Source organism: Theropithecus gelada, chromosome 11, assembly GCF_003255815.1.
Source record: "Theropithecus gelada isolate Dixy chromosome 11, Tgel_1.0, whole genome shotgun sequence".
Lineage (NCBI taxonomy): Eukaryota > Metazoa > Chordata > Mammalia > Primates > Cercopithecidae > Theropithecus > Theropithecus gelada.
Window position 1 is genome coordinate 13,416,956 of NC_037679.1, and position 19,632 is coordinate 13,436,587.

At 44.7% G+C, this 19,632-nt stretch overlaps 1 protein-coding gene across 4 annotated transcripts in view; it reads right to left on the bottom strand.

Annotated features, from left to right (window-relative positions):
- CBX5 (chromobox 5) overlaps positions 1-19,632 on the bottom strand; it is a 47,662-nt gene that overhangs the window by 21,166 nt on the left and 6,864 nt on the right. Inside the window, exon 1 of one of the 4 annotated variants that reach the window (XM_025400827.1) lies at positions 1,517-1,594. The exons of 2 other annotated variants lie outside the window; for them this stretch is intronic. The gene's annotated coding sequence lies outside the window, so the exon portion shown is untranslated. Of the gene's footprint in view, positions 1-1,277; positions 1,595-19,632 lie in introns of those variants that run through there. One more of the 4 variants, XM_025400828.1, reaches the window with a different exon arrangement.

A 19,632-nucleotide genomic window follows, 5' to 3' on the forward strand; every position in this document is an offset into this window, starting at 1 on the left:
ACTATTTACAAGCCAGGAACTCAAACAGAAATGTGCAAAATCTTCAGTTAAATGAACCAAGATAAAATTAAAACCTTTTTCTCCAAAGTGAATAAGGGTCTTTATAAAAATGAAAAAAGAAAAGCCACTAAAATATGAGTTTTCTGTGCTCTGAGCATCTTGCCCAGTCTCTCACCAGCACAAAAAAAAGGCTTGCTCAGGCATCTTTCACCACATTTTCAGTGACTTGGTACATTTCCCTTAAACAAATTGAGCTTGTCCCTTCAGAGCATCCATCAGCTCACAAAAGCAAGGCTGACATCTCAAACACACTAAGCTTCCTTTTTAGAAAGCTAATTTGGGGATGGGAGGGAGGCAGAAAGGAGAAAAAAATTTTCAGTCCTAAAATTCAAAATTAGTCACTAGATTGTTGAGTAATTCCCAAGATGTAACTAATCCAAATAGTTAAGAAGGTACCTCTCCTCTTAACTGAAGTTGACTCAGGGCCAAAGGAAGAGGAGGAGGAAAAAGAAGTCTGGCCCCAGACTCAGCATCAACATGAAGCCTCCTCAAAATACAGAGGAACCATTCATAGGCCCAAGGAAAGCTGAAGCAAGGAAACACAAATGGAAATTGAGTTAAGCTCAGAAATATGCACACCAGGGGGTACTCAACAGAGAATCTAGTTTTAAAAATTCCCATGTTGCTCTTCCACAATCATTTTTAAGAATTCTTCCTTAACCATGCTAAATGGCGCCTACAGTCTGGATTACAGAGTAGCAGAAATTGTTTTCTTAGCTGAACTCCATTATTGTTTTCCTGTAATCTTTAAAGATGTTTATCAGCACCCTCTAAATATTTCCACCCTGACCAGAAAACCACTGGGTCAGGGAGGGCCCACTACTAATCTCACAATGATGTTCAAGTCACATAAAAAGTGGCAATTATCAATTCACTTCAAATTAGCAAAACTTTAAAAATTATTCCAAGAATATATAGTTGGAAACCATATCCCCAGAACTTATTAGCAATAGGTCTCCCCACCTAAAACACTGCCTATACCCATTACTGCCCTATAAGACTAAGTTTTTATTAAAATACTCTATTTGGAAGAAGTAGTAGGAAAATGTAGGTGCGGGGGGTGGGGGGTTAAAATAATTTTTCCATGAATTTAGAAGAGTCCTAAGCTTCAAGAAAATATCTTATGTGGTTTATTTAAAATGAAACAGCCTCCAACCTCACCAGAAACAGGAAATGTCATATTCCAGGGAGAGTACCCCACCCCCACCCCCACTCACCTTGGAATTTCCGGGAGCTGAGCAGTTTAGGTCAGAGCGCTGGGGTTAAAACCAGCACCATGTTAGATGCATGCAGTTAAGCATTGTGGCTATGGCCTCCCCTGCCTCACCAGGAAAAACAAGGATTTACATGTGTTCTTCATTTTGAGGGAGAGAAAAGGAAAATCTCCCTTTATACCTTCATGCAGAAGAGGAGCCCCAAAGGTAGAAAATGAATGGGGGTTCCCTCCTTTACCTACCGTATCGCCCCAGTTCTTTCTTTCCCTCTGGGCTAACAGGAGGGGCCTCCCCTCCCAGGTCTGGGTCTTGGCGGGCTGGCAGCTCCCCCGCCCCCACCCAGCTGCCTGGGCGCCACTGCGCAGCTGTCCCAGTCCGTTGCCATAGCAACTGGCAGCAGTACTACACTAAGGGGGAGAAGCAAATGGAAAAGTTAAAAGGCTTAACTTTCCTTTTCAGTGAAGACTGGGTGGAGAAGTTGGAAGGTACCTCTCTTGGCCTCAAGGCTAAGGCATTCAGAGCTCAAGGGAATTACTTCTTAGGTTTTAAATCCAGTATTTATGCTTATTCCTCTAACAGCACTGTAAATTAATCAATAGCATTTTAAGATCATCTAACAAGATTACAGCTCAACTGAAGGGGGGAGGGGAAAGGCTCGATCCTTCTACAATACGATCAGTACAAACCACCCATCACTTAATACAGCCCACCAGAGCACTTCGGGCAACCCCATTTTACCATCTGCCACAGAACAGTTAATTAAAATTGCTTGAGGGGAAAAATAACAGGAAACAGGGGAAGGGAAGTATTTTAAAGACACTATATAACTTTCCTTCTTTGGGGTGATTACTAGAGATAAAATCCAAAGACACGAAGCACTACCAAAACAACAACCCCCCAAAAAAAATCTTTTAACTAAAATTACAGGTGGAGCGCCGGGCGCAGCGGATCATGCCTGCAATCCCACAATTTTGGGAGGACGGGGCAGGGCAATCATTTGAGGTCAGGTGTTCGAGACTAGCCCGACCAACATGGTGAAACGCCGTCTCTACTAAAAATACAAAAAAATTAACCAGGCGCGGTGGCAGGCGCATATAGTCCCAGTTACTCAGGGGGCTGAGGGAGGAGAATCGCTTGAACCCGGGAGGCGGAGGTTGCAGTGAGCCAAGATCGTGCCACTGCACTCCAGCCTGGGCGACAAGAGTGAGACTGTCTCAAAAAAATAAAATAAAATTTAGGTGGAAAAAAATTCCCAAGAAGTTTAAAAAAAAAAAAAAAGGAGAGCGGTTCTGCCACAACCTAATGGTTGATAAATTAAAACCACTTCTAGGTTGTTCTATAATGTTATGAAACAGATTTTTAAATAATTATTCATCACCTGATACATTATTAATGTACAACTCTCTGTATCAGTATGTCCCAATTCTTGAGAAAAGGAGTACTGGGATAAATAAAAAAGACATACAGAGACTTGAAATACTATAAGTTTTCCATTCTTCTGGCTCTAAAGAACATTTTTGAGAGCTTCAAAACTACTCTGCTTTATAGATATGGGAACTTTAAAGCCAGAAGTGGCTGCCATAGGAGAGTAAGAAAAAGGGACAATCAAAAGCAAAGAACTCAGTTGAGCCAAGCACGGTGGCCCACACCTGTAATCCCAGCACTTTGGGAAGCCGAAGCGGATGGATTACGGGAGGTCAGGAGTTCGAGACCAGCCTGACCAACATGGTGAAACCCCATCTCTACTAAAAATACAAAAATTGGCCAGGCATAGTAGCACATGCCTGTAATCACAGCCACTTGGGAGGCTAAGGCAGGAGAAGCGCTTGAACCTGGGAGGCAGAGGTTGCAGTGAGCCGAGATTGTACAACTGCACTCCAGCCTGGGCAACAAGAGCGAAACTCTGTCTCAAAAAAACAAATAAATAAATAAGAAAGAACGCAGTTGAGAAGAAGCATAGAATGGTGACTATTTTGGCTGTCAAACAGAAGAAACCATAGGGTGTAAGACCAAAGGAGAAATTTTTTTTTCTTTTTTTTTTTTTGAGACGGAGTCTCGCTCTGTCACCAGGCTAGAGTGCTGTGGCGCAATCTCGGCTCACTGCAACCTCCAGCTCCCTGGTTCAAGGGATTCTCCTGCCTCAGCCTCCCAAGTAGCTGGGATTACAGGCATGTGCCACCACGCCCAGCTAATTTTTGTTATTTTTAGTAGAGATGGGGTTTCATCACGTTGGCCAGGATGGTCTCGATTTCCTGATCTCGTGATCCACCCGCCTCGGCCTCCCAAAGTGCTGGGATTACAGGCATGAGCCACCGCGCCCGTCCAGAAATTTTTTAATTACAAAAGATTTCCTCAAATTGGAATGGATCATCAGCAAACCTCCGATTAAAAACTGCATTTTTCGGCTGGGCGCGGTGGCTCAAGCCTGTAATCCCAGCACTTTGGGAGGCCGAGACAGGCGGATCACGAGGTCAGGAGATCGAGACCATCCTGGCTAACACGGTGAAACCTTGTCTCTACTAAAAAAAAAAAATACAAAAAACTAGCCGGGCGAGGTGGCGGGCGCCTGTAGTCCCAGCTACTCGGGAGGCTGAGGCAGGAGAATGGTGTAAACCCGGGAGGCAGAGCTTGCAGTGAGCTGAGATCCGGCCACTGCACTCCAGCCCAGGCGACAGAGCGAGACTCCGTCTCAAAAAAATAAAAACTGCATTTTTCAACTCTTCTTACCTTTTGTTTTAAACTTTTCATAATTAAGGGATATGAAAACAATACCAAACATTTAAACAGGATCTTGACTCTGATTAACTTGCCATGTGTGATCTTGAGTAAATAAATTTTCCATCTGACCCCGGCATCATTTAAACAGGCTAAATAAATCTGTACTACCCGCCCTACCTACCTCCTAGGGAAAAAGTGAGTTTATGTTGAAACCAAAGATCTATTAAGACCCCCAAAGAGAACCTTCTGTAAAAATATATCAGGGCTGAATACAACAGCAGAAGAAAATATGTGACCTTCCAAATTCCTAAGCTAGTAAACCAAATCACATGCAGTAACTCCTGCAGCTCAACACATTAGTAGATAGCAAGAAAATGAGGAACAGTGTCTTTGTTAACTAGGCACTGGAAAACGAATAAACCTTCAGAGAACAGGGTAGGTATGTTCTCTCTCAAGGGCAAAATACTTATTCCTTAAAACTCAGACAAACTTTAAAGATGGCAGAATGAAAAGACTAATAGTAACTCTGTGAAGGAATAAGGAACAGGAAAGAATGACAGCAATACTAACATTTTGGTGAAATCTTTCAGAGAAAGAAAAGTGAATTTAAAGAGGAAAGAGACAAAAATATTCTGGTGTCCACCCCTCCCCACAAAACATCAGGAAGTAAAAGATTGAGTTCAATTCCCTCCTTTCCACTCTTAAGAACTGCCTAAAGGGCACATGGGCTGAGGTCCTTTTCTTTTTGGGAAATGGGTTTTGTAACCACTGACAAATCAAATTAGGCCTGATGCCAGGAGTCAGAGTCCAACCATAATATTCTTTAAAGGATGGCATGCAATTGTCTTGTAAATCTCCTGGACAGTCACAGATCAGAAGCTGGCAAGGATGACGACATACTTCTGATGGAATGTGTCGTATCTTAACCTTGAAGTTACAGATCTGCTCAGGAGCAGCAGTAAGAAATGAGAAATGCACTCAGACATCAGAGGGGACATAATTCTCTTTTAGACAGTGCGACCCAGAGTATTAGGGTCAAATGAAACACAAAGCCAGTCAAACAATTTAAGGGCTAGAGCCTGGACCAGATAGAGCATCAAGACTGGTGGTTCACACTGAGCTTAGGGGGAGGGAGCTTTCCAGCATGAGAAATGAGACATGGTTGGCAGGATGATGGAGTGATTAAGGTAGAATCCCAATACGATGACAGACGAAAAGAAGGTGAGCCTCTGAACACAACCTTATCCTTGTGGAAATCTCCAAGGGAAAGGGTGAGCAGTTTCTCAAATTTCTAGAGTCTTTCAGGAATAACTGCTCTCAGCCTTCTCTCTTAAATATAGATAGGAACTATCTGGTAAAGCTACCCAGTAACTATAGATAGATTACAGCACCTAAGGCCCATAGAGATGAGAAAAGAGGCTGGGTGCGGTGGCTCACGCCTGTAATCCCAGCACTTTGGGAGGCTGAGGCAGGCAGATCTCCTGAGGTCAGGAGTTCCAGACCAACCTGGCCAACATGGTGAAACCCTGTCTCTACTAAAAATACAAAAATTAGCCAGGCATGGTGGCACACACCTGTAATCCCAGCTACTCGGGAGGCTGAGGCAGGAGAATCGCTTGAACCCAGAAGGTGGAGGTTGCAGTGAGCCAAGACTGAGCCATTGCACTCCAGCCTGGGCAACAAGGGCGAAACTTCGTCTCAAAAAAAAAAAAAAAATCAGCTCCCAGCAATTACAGAGAGGGCATCACAAGCAAGCTAGGGCAACCCAGAAAAACAAGAGGTAGGCCGGGCACAGTGGCTCCTGCCTATAATCCCAGCACTATGGGAGGCCGAGGCAGGTGGATCATGAGGTCAGGAGTTCAAGACCAGCCTGGTCAATATGGTGAAACCCCGTCTATACTAAAGACACACAAAAATTAGTCAGGCGTGGTGTAATCCCAGCTACACAGAAGGCTGAGGCAGTTATGCACCTGTAATCCCAGCTACTCAGAAGGCTGAGGCGGGAGAATCACTTAAACTGGGAGACGGAGGTTGCAGTGAGCTGAGATGGCACCACTGCACTCCAGCCTGGACAACAGGGCAAGACTCCATCTCAAAAAAAAAAAAAAAAAAAGGCTGGGCACAGTGTCTCACGCCTGTAATCCCAACACTTTGGGAGGCCGAGGCGGGAGAATCATGAGGTCAGGAGATCAAGACCATCCTGGCTAACACAGTGAAACCGTCTCTACTAAAAATACAAAAAAATTAACCGGGCATGGTGGCGGGCGCCTGTAGTCCCGGCTACTCCAGAGGCTGAGGCAAGAGAATGGCGTGAAGCCAGGAGGTAGAGCTTGCAGTGAGCCGAGATCGCACCACTGCACTCCAGCCTGGGCGACAGTGCGAGACTCCGTCTCAATATAAAAAAAGGCCGGGCGCGGTGGCTCAAGCCTGTAATCCCAGCACTTTGGGAGGCCGAGACGGGTGGATCACGAGGTCAGGAGATCGAGACCATCCTGGCTAACACGGTGAAACTCCGTCTCTACTAAGAAATACAAAAAACTAGCCGGGCGAGGTGGCGGGCGCCTGTAGTCCCAGCTACTCGGGAGGCTGAGGCCGGAGAATGGCGTGAACCCGGGAGGCGGAGCTTGCAGTGAGCTGAGATCCGGCCACTGCACTCCAGCCTGGGCGACAGAGCGAGACTCCGTCTCAAAAAAAAAAAAAAAAAAAAAAAAAAAAAAAAAAAAAATAAAAAGAAAAAAAAAAAAAGGTAATGATTAGCCCTTGGCATTGACCATTTAATCCTGGAACAACCCACATAGGGTCCCTGGTATCTGCTTTGTCCAGTTTAGGCTCTACTTTCATCCCTCCAGTCATTTGAGACAGGGTCTTGTTCTGTTGTTCAGGCTGTAGTGCAGTGACACAGACAGTTCATTGCAGCCTCAAACTCCTGGGCTGAAGCAATCCTCTCACCTCAGCCTCCTGAGTAGCTGGGACCACAGGGGCACACCACCATGCCTGGCTACATTTTTTAATTTTTTTGGTGAGATGCAGTCTCACTGTGTTGCCCAAGCTGGTCTCAAACTCCTGGGCTGAAGCAATCCTCCTGCCTTACCCCCACAAAGCAGTCACTACTTCTCAATACCAATTCCGGTGGCTTTTCTTACATCTTGTTACAGCCATTTTATTTTCATCACCACTTATGAGCAAAAGTACACATAATTCTAGATCTTTCACTAAGCTTTCTTTTAAGAATGAAAGCCAGGCCGGGCGCGGTGGCTCAAGCCTGTAATCCCAGCACTTTGGGAGGCCGAGACGGGTGGATCACGAGGTCAGGAGATCGAGACCATCCTGGCTAACACGGTGAAACCCCATCTCCACTAAAAAATACAAGAAACTAGCCGGGCGAAGTGGCGGGCGCCTGTAGTCCCAGCGACTCGGGAGGCTGAGGCGGGAGAATGGCGTGAACCTGGGAGGCGGAGCTTGCAGTGAGCTGAGATCCGGCCACTGCACTCCAGCCTGGGCGACAGAGCGAGACTCCGTCTCAAAAAAAAAAAGAATGAAAGCCAGCCAGGCGCAGTGGCTCACGCCTGTAATCCCAGCACTTTGGGAGGCCAAGACGGGTGGATCACCTGAGGTCAGGAGTTTGAGACCAGGCTGGCCAACATGGCGAAACCCTGTCTCTACTAAAAATACAAAAATTAGCCAGGTGTGGTGGCAGGTGCCTGTAATCCCAGCTACTGGTGAGGCTGAGGTAGGAGAATCGCTTAAACCTGGGAGGTGGAGTTTCTGTGAGCCAAGATTGCGCCATTGCACTCTAGCCTGGGAGACAAGAGTGAAACTCCTTCTCAAAAAAAAAAAAAAAAAGAAAAAGAAAGCCAATTGGTAAGCTACCTCGCTGAACTACCCACTGAATTATTTAAAGATAGTAATCAAACCAAATGTCAAGATGCATAATCAATGTGCTCTCCATTTTAGAGTTTCAACATAAATTCTATAAGCCCCCTAACAAGGCAAAATCCTTTAGGAAGTAAGCCAGGGTTAAAGAGCAGAGGAGAGTACATATGCAAAGCTCCCTATCACATGGATTAATTAAATATGCCATTGATGAGTGGTTGCAGTTGGCCCAGACTTGTGAAATTCCCACTTCTCCTTAAGGCCCTTAGGGAGACAGTGACTTAGGTGAAGATTAAATTGTCAGCTACAGCAGTCTTCAAGGCATCCTCTATATAGCCTTATTGCAGCAAATAAAACAGATGAAAACAAACCAAACTTACAGAAACATTTTAATCTGCTCTATGTTCCTTGCTCTTTACGGAGCTTGAAGTACTGATGGTCTTAGGTATTTAACACAAACAGCATAAAACTAAAATATCCTCCATAAAGATGTTTTCTTGCAGTGGATTTATGATTTCTAAAGTATTAGCCATGTGGCATTTTAACAAAAACATAGCATAGAGATTCACATTACAGCTTTCCTGGCTGTCTCAGGTTTTGTTAAATGGGCTGATAACTATCACTCCACCTCCACCAAAAGCCCATGAGCACCCAATTCAAGAGGAGTTAAAAGCTTTTTAAATGTCTGTTTAAGAGACTAGATTAGGAAAGAGTTGAAGAGAAAGATTAACTATGGTCGTTAACACCCCTATCATTAACAAGCCACATACAGACAACACAAACTTTATTAACAGAAGAGAGCACGGAGGGAAGAAATGTTCTCCCATTGGCTAGCACAGCTCTAGTTCATGATCTTTTAAAAATCAGGCCAAGAGGCTGGGCACAATGGCTCATGGCTGTAATCTCAGCGCTTTGGGAGGCTGAGGCAGGCAGATCACTTGACTTCAGGAGTTCAAGACCAGCGTGGCCAACATGGTGAAACACCATCTCTACTAAAAATACAAAAATTAGCCAGGTAAGGCAGTGCACACCTATAATCCCAGCTACTCAGGAGGCTTAGGCAGAAGAAGTGCTTGAGCCAGGGAGGCAGAGGCTGCAGTGAGTGGAGATGGTGCCACTGAACTCCAGCCTGGGCAACAGAGGCAGACTCTTGTCTCAAAACAAAAAATCAGGCTTGGCGTGGTGGCTCAATCCTGTAATCCCAGCACTTTGGGAGGTCGAGGCAGGCGGGTCACGAGGTCAGGAGATCGAGACCATCCTGGCTAAAACGGTGAAACTCCGTCTCTACTAAAAATACAAAAAATTAGCCGGGCGTGGTGGCGGACGCCTGTAGTCCCAGCTACTCGGGAGGCTGAGGCAGGAGAATGGCGTGAACCCAGGAGGCAAAGCTTGCTGTGAACTAGATCATGCACTGCACTCCAGCCTGGGCGACAGAGCAAGACTCCATCTCAAAAAAAAAAAAATCAGGCAAAAACTCCTGCTACAGTGAGCATGGGAGTAAAGAGCCTTTTGTTCTCTTAGATAAAAACAGCCGGGGCGCGGTGGCTCACCCTGTAATCCCAGCACTTTGGGAGGCAGATCACCTGAGGTTAAGAGTTCGAGACCAGCCTGGCCAACATGGCGAAACCACATCTCTACTAAAAATACAAAAATTAGCCAGGCATCGTGGTGGGCACCTGTAATCCTAGCTACTTGGGAGGCTGAGGCAGGAGAATTGCTGAAACCTGGGAAGCAGAGGTTGCAGTGAGTTGAGATCCCGCCACTGCACTCCAGCCTGGGCGACAGAGCCAGACTTCACCTCAAAACAAAACAAAACAAAAGTATACTTGGCTGGGCGCGGTGGCTCACGTCTGTAATCCCAGCACTTTGGGAGGCCAAGGCAGACGGATCACAAGGTCAGGAGATCAAGACCATCCTGGCTAACACAGTGAAACCGTCTCTACTAAAAATACAAAAAAATTAACCGGGCATGGTGGCGGGCGCCTGTAGTCCCGGCTACTCGGGAGGCTGAGGCAGGAGAATGGCATGAACCTGGGAGGCAGAGCTTGCAGTGAGCCGAGATCGCACCACTGCACTCCAGCCTGGGCAACAGAGCCAGATTCTGTCTCAAAAAACAAAAACAAAAACAAAAACATATACTTGGCTGGGTACCATGGCTTACCCCTATAATCCCAACAATTTGGGAGGTTGAGGCAGGATCACAGCTTGGGCCCAGAGTTCAAGACCAGCATGAGCAAACATAGGGGGACCTCCCCAATATGTAAAATAATAATTGTATATATACACATTCTAAATGGCGATAAAGGCTACCCTGTAAGTTCCATTTGGTTGTATGTCCCCCCAGCTCTGATTACCAACATATTATAAATGAATGTGGGTTACAAGACTCAATTTTCAGAATTGCTTGAAGGTATCAGTCTGGTAAACTGGTGTATTTAGTAGTAACACAAAAATTCTTGTTTGATATCTCATCATTTTATACTGGATTTTCTTTTTTTTCACCCTCATTAAAATCCACTGAATTTCCTCTCTCAACTACCAGTTTTCAGAAACACGCATTCTATTTTATAGAATAAGATGTTGCCCTATTAAAAAAAAGTATCAGTTTTCTTTAAATTTAGCTAGGGTACACCTAAACCCACCACTGGGCAAGAGGTTAAATATCCAATTGTTTCAAGATTTATGAGAAAGCAGAATTTGGCACCACCATGGGAAAATGCCTTCCAGATGGTGTTTTCCAACAACTCTATCCTTGGAAATGTACTGAACTCATCTCAAGGCACCACACTCTCAGGTGGGTGTTAATCTCACATCCACTCCTCTCAAGCGTAATGAAACATGAATTTGGAGACCTCGTCACCTTTCACAAAGAACCTGGCAATACCATCATAAATAAATCTTGAGGAAAATGGGTAAGAGCAACATTTGAGTACATTATCATGAATCTTAGATTTATACATACCACTTTGGCAGATCATGTTCACAAAATATGGAAGGATTAAAAGAAAACTGAAAATGCTCATTCCCAAATAAAATTATGGTGATAAAGCATTTTCCAAATATTTGTCATAAAATTAAGACTCAGTCCTTACCATGGCATTATCTAGCTTGCAGATTTTAGACCTCAATAGCTTAAGGGTTACAAAGGCTCCTTCAGGTCATTTCAACAAATCATCCTTTTTTTTTTTTTTTTTTTTTTGAGACGGAGTCTCACTCTGTCACCCAGGCTGGAGTGCAGTGGCCAGATCTCAGCTCACTGCAAGCTCCGTCTCCCGGGTTTACGCCATTCTCCTGCCTCAGCCTCCCGAGTAGCCAGGACTATTGGCGCCTGCCACCTCGCCCAGCTAGTTTTGTTGTATTTTTTGGTAGAGACAGAGTTTCACCGTGTTAGCCAGGATGGTCTCAATCTCCTGACCTCGTGATCCGCCCATCTCGGCCTCCCAAAGTGCTGGGATTACAGGCTTGAGCCACCGCGCCCGGCCCAAATCATCCATTTTAACAAAGAACCTGTGTTAAGTCAGGCAATTTTTTTTTTTTTTTTTTTTGAGACGGAGTCTAGCTCTGTCGCCCAGGCTCGAGTGCAGTGGCACGATCTCAGCTCACGCAAGCTCCATGTCCCGGGTTCATGCCATTCTCCTGCCTCAGCCTCTCGAGTAGCTGGGATTACAGGTGCCTGCCACCATGCCTGGCTAATTTTTTGTATTTTTAGTAGAGACGGGGTTTCACAGTATTAGCCAGGATGGTCTTGATCTCCTGACCTTGTGACCCACCCACCTCGACCTCCCAAAGTGCTGGGATTACAGGCGTGAGCCACAGCGTCCAGCTGACAATTTGTTTTCTTAGCATCAGTTTAAAGAAGACATTTGGCTGGGCATGGTGGCTCACACCTATAATCCCAGCACTTTGGGAGGTGGGTGGATCACTTGAAGCCAGGAGTTCGAGAAGAGCCTAGCCAACATGGCAAAACCCCATCTCTACTAAAAATACAAAAATTAGTCAGGCGTGGTGGTGGGCACCTGTAATCCCAGCTACTCAGGAGGCTGAGGCAGGAGAATCGCTTGAACCTGGGAGACGGAGGTTACAGTGAACTGAGATTGCACCATTGCAATCCAGCCTGGGCAACAGAGCTAGACTTCATCTCAAACAAACAACAACAAAAAAAATACAAGGGTATCCTTGGCTGCTCCTGGGCCATGTATTATGATCCTGACCAATTTCTCTCTGTGGGAATTTAAAAGCGGTTAAAAAAAAATACATAATGGGTGATGACAGGAGAAACAAACCCACACCAGAAGTTATCGAACCTTGCAGGTCTTTTCAAGTATCTCTATTGACATTTAAGTTGAGTTACTATGCCACAATATCATAAAAGTATGCTCTACACTTCAGCTATATTGATAGTTAAATGCAAAGAAAGGCATCAGATAAATGGCTAAAGGGATGGGTAATCTCAGACCACCCAGCTCTTCAATTGAGTGTTTTGATGTGTTACATAAGATGTTTCTGACTCCCTTTTTGTCCAGTTTCCAACTACATTCCCAATTCAAATCCTATGCCAAAAACATGATTAATATAGTAATTCTGATCCTTGTTCTAAAATTGGTTGATTATGGGATATTTATTGAGGGCCTAAAAAGTGTCAAGCATTGCATGAGCACAGAGTCTATTCCAGTTTTCAATTTTAAGGCGAGGATTTTTGAATTCCTCCTTGGTCAAGTTACCACCTCCTCCAAAGGCTGTTATAGAAAAGGTAAAAGGTAACTTGTCGCCTGGCGCGGTGGCTCATGCCTGCAATCCCAGCACTTTGGGAGGCCGAGGCGGGCGAATCACGAGGTCAGAAGATCGAGACCATCCTGACTAATACGGTGAAACCCCGTCTCTACTAAAAATATAAAAAACTAGCCGGGCGTGGTGCTGGCGGGCGCCTGTAGTCCCAGCTGCTCGGGAGGCTGAGGCAGGAGAATGGCGTGAACCTGGGAGGCGGAGCTTGCAGTGAGCCGAGATCGTGCCACTGCACTATGGCCTGGGCGACAGAGAAAGACTGCCTCAAAAAAAAAAAAAAAAAAAAAAAGGTAACTTGTCAATAGTGGAAAGATCAGGACAGGAGTAAGTACATGTGGGTCTTAACCCAACTAGATCATTAAAAGGTCAAGTTGGACAATTTCATTAACTCTCATGGGTATTAGTTATTAGCCCTACTTAAACATCTGTTGTGGGAAAAACAAGAAAATACTCTGAAAAAATATAAAGCAAATAGAAGTTAAATGTCTGACAGTAGATGAAGTTAAAAATAACTGTTTTGGGCCAGGCGTGGTGGCTCACACCTGTAATCCCAGCACTTTGGGAGGCTGAGGTGGGCGTGTCACAAGGTCGGGAAAAACAGACCATCCTGGCTAACCTGGTGAAAGTCTGTCTCTACTAAAACTACAAAACATTAGCCCAGCATGGTGGCACGTGCCTGTAGTCCCAGATACTCAGGAGGCTGAGGCAGAATTGCTTGAACCCCACAGGAGGCGGAAGTTGCAGTGAGTCGAGATTGCACCACTGCACTCCAGCCTGGGTGACAGAGCGAGGCTCTGTCTCAAAATAAATAAATATGTTTTGATAAGCGTTCCTGCTTCTGTTTTCTGGAAGAGTTTGTATAAAATTGGTATTTCTTCCTAAAAAGTTTGGTAAAATTCTTCAGTGAAGCCATCTGAGCTCAGAGTTTTCTTTTTCTTTTGAGACAGAGTCTTGCTCTGTCGTCTAGGCTGGAGTGCAGTGGTGCAATCTCAGCTCACTGCACCCCTCCGCCTCCGGGGTTCAAGCAATTCTCCTGCCTCAGCCTCCCAAGTAGCTGAGACTCAGGAGCACACCACCATGCCTGGCTAATTTTTGTATTTTTAGTACAGACGGGGCTTCACCATGCTAGCCAGGCTGGTCTTGAACTCCTGACCTCGTGATCCACCTGCCTCAGCCTCCCAAAGTTCTGGGATTACAGGCACGAGCCACTGCGCTTGGCCTGTGCCTGGCGTTTTCTTTGTGGGATGATTTATATCTACAAATTCCTTTTCCTTAACAGAGACAGGGCTAGTAAGGTTCGGAAGTTTTCTTGTTTTTTCCTGTAGAGAGGTCTCATTATGTTTCCTAGGCTGGTCTTGAACTCTTGGCCTCCCAAAATGTTGAGATTACATGTGTAAACCTCCATGCCCACCCAAGGTTCTGTATTTAAGTGAGTTTTGGTAGTCTGTCTTCAAGGAAGTTTCTAACTTCAACTAAGACATTGAATGTATTCATATCATTTTTCTTTTTTTTGAGACGGAGTCTCGCTCTGTCACCCAGGCTGGACAGCAGTGGCCGGATCTCAGCTCACTGCAAGCTCCACCTCCCGGGTTTACGCCATTCTCCTGCCTCAGCCTCCCGAGTAGCCGGGACTACAAACGCCCGCCACCTCGCCTGGCTAGTTTTTTTGTTTTTGTATTTTTTTTTAGTAGAGACAGGGTTTCACCGTGTTAGCCAGGAAAGGATGGTCTCTGACCTCGTGATCCGCCCATCCCTGCCTCCCAAAGTGCTGGGATTACAGGCTTGAGCCACCGCGCCCAGCCTGTATCGTTTTTCAAAATATTCCCTTATTACTTTTATCTGTAGGATCAGTAGCGATATTCCTTATTTCCTAATATTGGCAATTAGTATCTTTTTTCCCGATTTATCAATTTTATTCATCTTTTCAAAGAACTTTCCATTTTACTGATATTCTCTATTGTTCTATATCCCAATAATTGCTGCTTTTATCATTACTATTTTCTTGTTTACTTTGGATTTAATTTGTTCTTTTTCTAGGTTCATAGGACAAAACCTGTCAGTGATGTGCTTTTGTTATTAAAGTACTTAATGCTATCAATTTCCCTTTAAGCACTGTCTTAACTGCATCCCACAAGTTTTTTTTGTTTTGTTTTTGAGATAGGGTCTCTGTCACCCAGGCTCAAGTGCAGTGGCAGGATCACAGCTCAATGCAGCCTTGATCTCCCAAGCTCCACTGAGCTTCCCACCTCAGCCTTCCAAGTAGCTGGGACTACCGGTGAGCCACCACTCCTGGATACTTTTTTTTCTAGAAACTAGGTCTCACTATGTTGCCCAGGCTGGTCATGAACTCCTGGGCTCAAGTGATCCTCTCGTCTCAGCTTCTCAAAGTGTTGGGTTTACAGGAATCAGTCACAGCACCCAGCTTCATCCTAAAAGTTTTGATATATCGTCTTTTCATTTTCATTCAGTTCCAAGTATATTTTAGTTTTCTTTGCAATTTCCTCTTTGTAGGGGGGTTACTTTGAAGTGTGTTGTGTAGTTTCACAATATTTAGGGATTTTTCTTGATATCTTTGTTACTGATTTTTTATTTAATTGCACTATGATCAGGAAAGAAACATACCTTGGCCAGGCACAGTGGCTCATGCCTGTAATCCCAGCACTTTGGGAAGCTGAGATGAGAGGATCACTTGAGCCCAGGAGTCTGACATCAATCTGGGCAACATAACAAGACCCTGCCTCTACCAAAAAAAAAAAAAAGGGTGGGGGGGCTAAGCATGGTGGCACATGCCAGTGGTCCCAGCTTTTCTGAAGGCTGAGGCAGGAGGATCACTTGAGCCCAGGAGTTTCAGGCTGAAGTGAGTTGATTGTGCCACTGAAATCCAGCTTGGGTGACAGAACAAGACCCTGTTTAAATTTTTTTTTAAAAAACCTTTGATTGAATCCTTTTGAATTTGAGACTTAATGACCCAAAAGATAAACTGTGTAACTGTTCCATGTGCACTTGAAAAGCACATGTATTCTGTTGTTGCTTGTACTATTCTATAAATGTCAATTATATCAGGTTAGGCCGGGCGCGGTGGCTCAAGCCTGTAATCCCAGCACTTTGGGAGGCCGAGGCGGGTGGATCACGAGGTCAGGAGATCGAGACTATCCTGGCTAACATGGTGAAACCCCGTCTCTACTAAAAATACAAAAAAACTAGCCGGGCGTGGTGGCGGGCGCCTGTAGTCCCAGCTACTTGGAGGCTGAGGCGGGAGAATGGCGTGAACCCGGGAGGTGGAGCTTGCAGTGAGCCGAGATCGCGCCACTGCACTCCAGCCTGGGCGACAGAGCGAGACTCCGTCTCAAAAAAAAAAAAAAAAAAAATTATATCAGGTTATTGGCAGTGTTGTTCAAGTCTTCTGTTTCCTTACTGATTTCGTCTACCTGTTTTATCAGTTACTGAGAGGCACTGAAATTTCCAAATATAATTGCAGATGTCTGTTATTTCCTTTTTTTTTTTTTTTTTTTGAGACGGAGTCTTGCTCTGTCACTCAGGCTGGAATGCAGTGGTGCAACCTCAGGTCACTGCAACCTCCGCCTCCCAGGTTCAAGCAATTCTCCTGCCTCAACCTCCCGAGTAGTTGGGATTAATTACAAGCGCATGCCACTATGCCCAGATAATTTTGTATTTTTAGTAGACAGGGTTTCGCCATGTTGGCCAGGCTGGTCTGGAACTCCTGACCTCAAGAAGTCCACCAACCTCAGCCTCCCAAAGTGCTGGGATTACAGGCGTAAGTCACCGCGCCTGGCTTGTTACTTCATTTCTGTTTTCCTTTGTGTATGTTGAAGCTTTATTATTAGCTTTTAGGACATTTAGAATTGTTATATCCACTTGATGGATTTATTCATTATTACATAACCTGGTGTTTGTTATTTGCCCTATTTCGTAAGTCTATCATGGAAAAATAATAAGAAAATACTTTGGAAAATATATAGGAAACAGAAGGAAAAATGTTTAATAATCAAGGAAGTTAAAATTTTAATGAATTTTCTTTATTATCTGTAAGTCTTATCTATGCTTATCTCTATTCATATAAATGAGGTTTGCTATGTTTTATCAGATCTTAGGCATAATTTATTGTTGTGAAATACTGAACAAATTAGCAGTATATTACCCTCCACAACTCACAGTGAGGTGAGGTGCACAGATTTAGGGATGAGAAACGAGGCACAGAGAGTTCAAGGATTTGCCTTAAAAACAAAACTTAAGATTTCCCAGCCTGTTAGTTGACCTCTTTAGTACAGGGCATTTTATTCCGACATAATTATATTTTATTCTGACATAATTATGCCCTCTGGCTCAGATATGAACTTGCTTTATTCTAAGAAACATAGATTACTATCAGAAAAATACTTGAATCCAATTTAGTTCCTCCTCTCCACAGAAGAAATAAATAACGAGTATGTTATAAAACCTGATCTTCAAACAGTCCTTTCAAGTACACCATCTCAAGCTCAGGGCTTTATCTAGTGTCCTTCCTAGTAATGAAACAGGATGGAACAGGCATTCAGTGAGTATGAAGAATAAGACTGCAAGTGAAAATTTTTACTCTCTCTATAACCTAGTTTCAGGTAGAAAAAAATTTGTCAGTGTTTAATTTTGATGAACTACTACTACTGGAAAGAAAATCCAGGCTACACAATCTATAGCCTCACTAGAAATATAGTGAAAATGTCCCAGCTAGTCTATTACATCCCTTGTAGAAAACCTTTTCTTTAGAAAGGCTTAAGCACACAGCTAACAAATACAGGTTATCCTGTGTTAATACCCCAAGGAGTTAATAGTCAGCCAACAGCTCAGTCTTCCATCCTTCAAGTCCTAGGCAAGAACAGGACTACACTGACACAAAACGTTGTAATTTGTAATGTTTTGATTCACATTTAAAATTACTGACTTAAGGCCGGGTGCGGTGGCTCATGCCTGTAATCCTGGCACTTTGGGAGGCCAAGGCGGGCGGATCACGAGATCAGGAGATCGAGACCATCCTGGCAAACACAGTGAAACCCCGTCTCTACTAAAAATACAAAAAAAATTAGCTGGGCGCGGTGGCGGGCACCTGTAGTCCCAGCTACTCGGGAGGCTGAGGCAGAATGGCATGAGCCCGGGTGGCGGAGGTTGCAGTGAGCCGAGATCACGCCACTGCACTCCAGCCTGGGAGACAAAGCGAGACTCCGTCTCAAAAAAAAAAAAAAATTATTGACTTAAAAAGCAAACTCCGGCCGGGCGCGGTGGCTCAAGCCTGTAATCCCAGCACTTTGGGAGGCCGAGACGGGCGGATCACGAGGTCAGCAGATCGAGACCATCCTGGGGTGAAACCCCGTCTCTACTAAAAAATACAAAAAACTAGCCGGGCAAGGTGGCGGGCGCCTGTAGTCCCAGCTACTCGGGAGGCTGAGGCAGGAGAATGGCGTGAACCCGGGAGGCGGAGCTTGCAGTGAGCTGAGATCCGGCCACTGCACTCCAGCCTGGGCGACAGAGCGAGACTCCGTCTCAAAAAAAAAAAAAAAAAAAAAAAGCAAACTCCAAGATGACTTAGGAGTCACTTCATAAAGTCTAAGGTCTAGAAGATTTGTTAATGATCACTTATCCAACTCCTTCCCTATAAGATGAAGAAACTAAGGACTAAAAAGGGCAGATGGCTCACCCATCGTTACACCATTAGATAATGGCAGAGGTAGGACAAGAACCCAGGTTTCTGAGCCTTTTTTCAGTTGCCTCTCTTTCTTTAAAAATAACCTTTTCTTTTCTGAATTAGGTCAAATATATTTGGGTAGAGGTTAGGGAACCAATGTGTAGTAGTCTGAATGATGGCCCTCTCCCAACAGAGATTCATATCTTAACCCCTTGAACCTGTAAATGTTACTTTATATAGCAAAAGATGTGATTAAAACATTAATCTGGCCAGGCGTGGTGACTCATGCCTGTAATCCCAGCACTTTGGGAGGCTGAGGCAGGCAGATCACCTGAGGTCAGGGGTTTGAGACCAGCCTGGCCACAATGGTGAAATCCCATCTCTATTAAAAATACACAAATTGATCGCCGGGCGCGGTGGCTCAAGCCTGTAATCCCAGCACTTTGGGAGGCCGAGACGGGCGGATCACGAGGTCAGGAGATCGAGACCATCCTGGCTAACACGGTGAAACCCCGTCGCTACTAAGAAATACAAAAAACTAGCCAGGCGAGGTGGCGGGCGCCTGTAGTCCCAGCTGCTCAGGAGGCTGAGGCAGGAGAATGGCGAAAAACCCGGGAGGCGGAGCTTGCAGTGAGCTGAGATCCGGCCACTGAACTCCAGCCTGGGTGACAAAGCGAGACTCCGTCTCAAAAAAAAAAAAAAAATACACAAATTGGCTGGGCACCTGTAATCCCAGCTACTCAGGAGGCTGAGGCAGGAGAATAGCTTGAACCTGGGAGGCGGAGGTTGCAGTAAGCCGGGATCATACCAATGCACTCCAGACTGGGCGACAAAGCGAGACTCTGTCTCAAAATAAAATAAACATGAATCTACATTTTTTTTTCAGGGACCTGCCACTTTAGGAATAAAATGTATTTTAATTCTGCTCTCTCAGGTTGAATTAAAAGATAGGAGAGGAGAAATTTATCCTGGTTCATCCAAGTGGTTTCTTATTTGCAATCATACGTATCCTTATAATACAGAGGTAGAGGGAGAGTTCTGATGGAAGTACTCAAGAGAGAAGACAATGTGAAAACAGAACAGAGAGACATGCCAAGGAATGCTGACCATAATCAGAAGCTAAAAGAGGCAAAGAACACAGTCTCTCCTACAGCCTCCAAAAGGGCCTCAATATCTTGATTGTAGACTTCTGGGCTCCAAAATTGTGAGAAGAATAAACTCCTCTTGTTTTAAACCACCAAGTCTGTGGTAATTTGTTACAGCAGCCACAGGAAACTAATACACAGGGGGAATAAAATTTTAAAAATC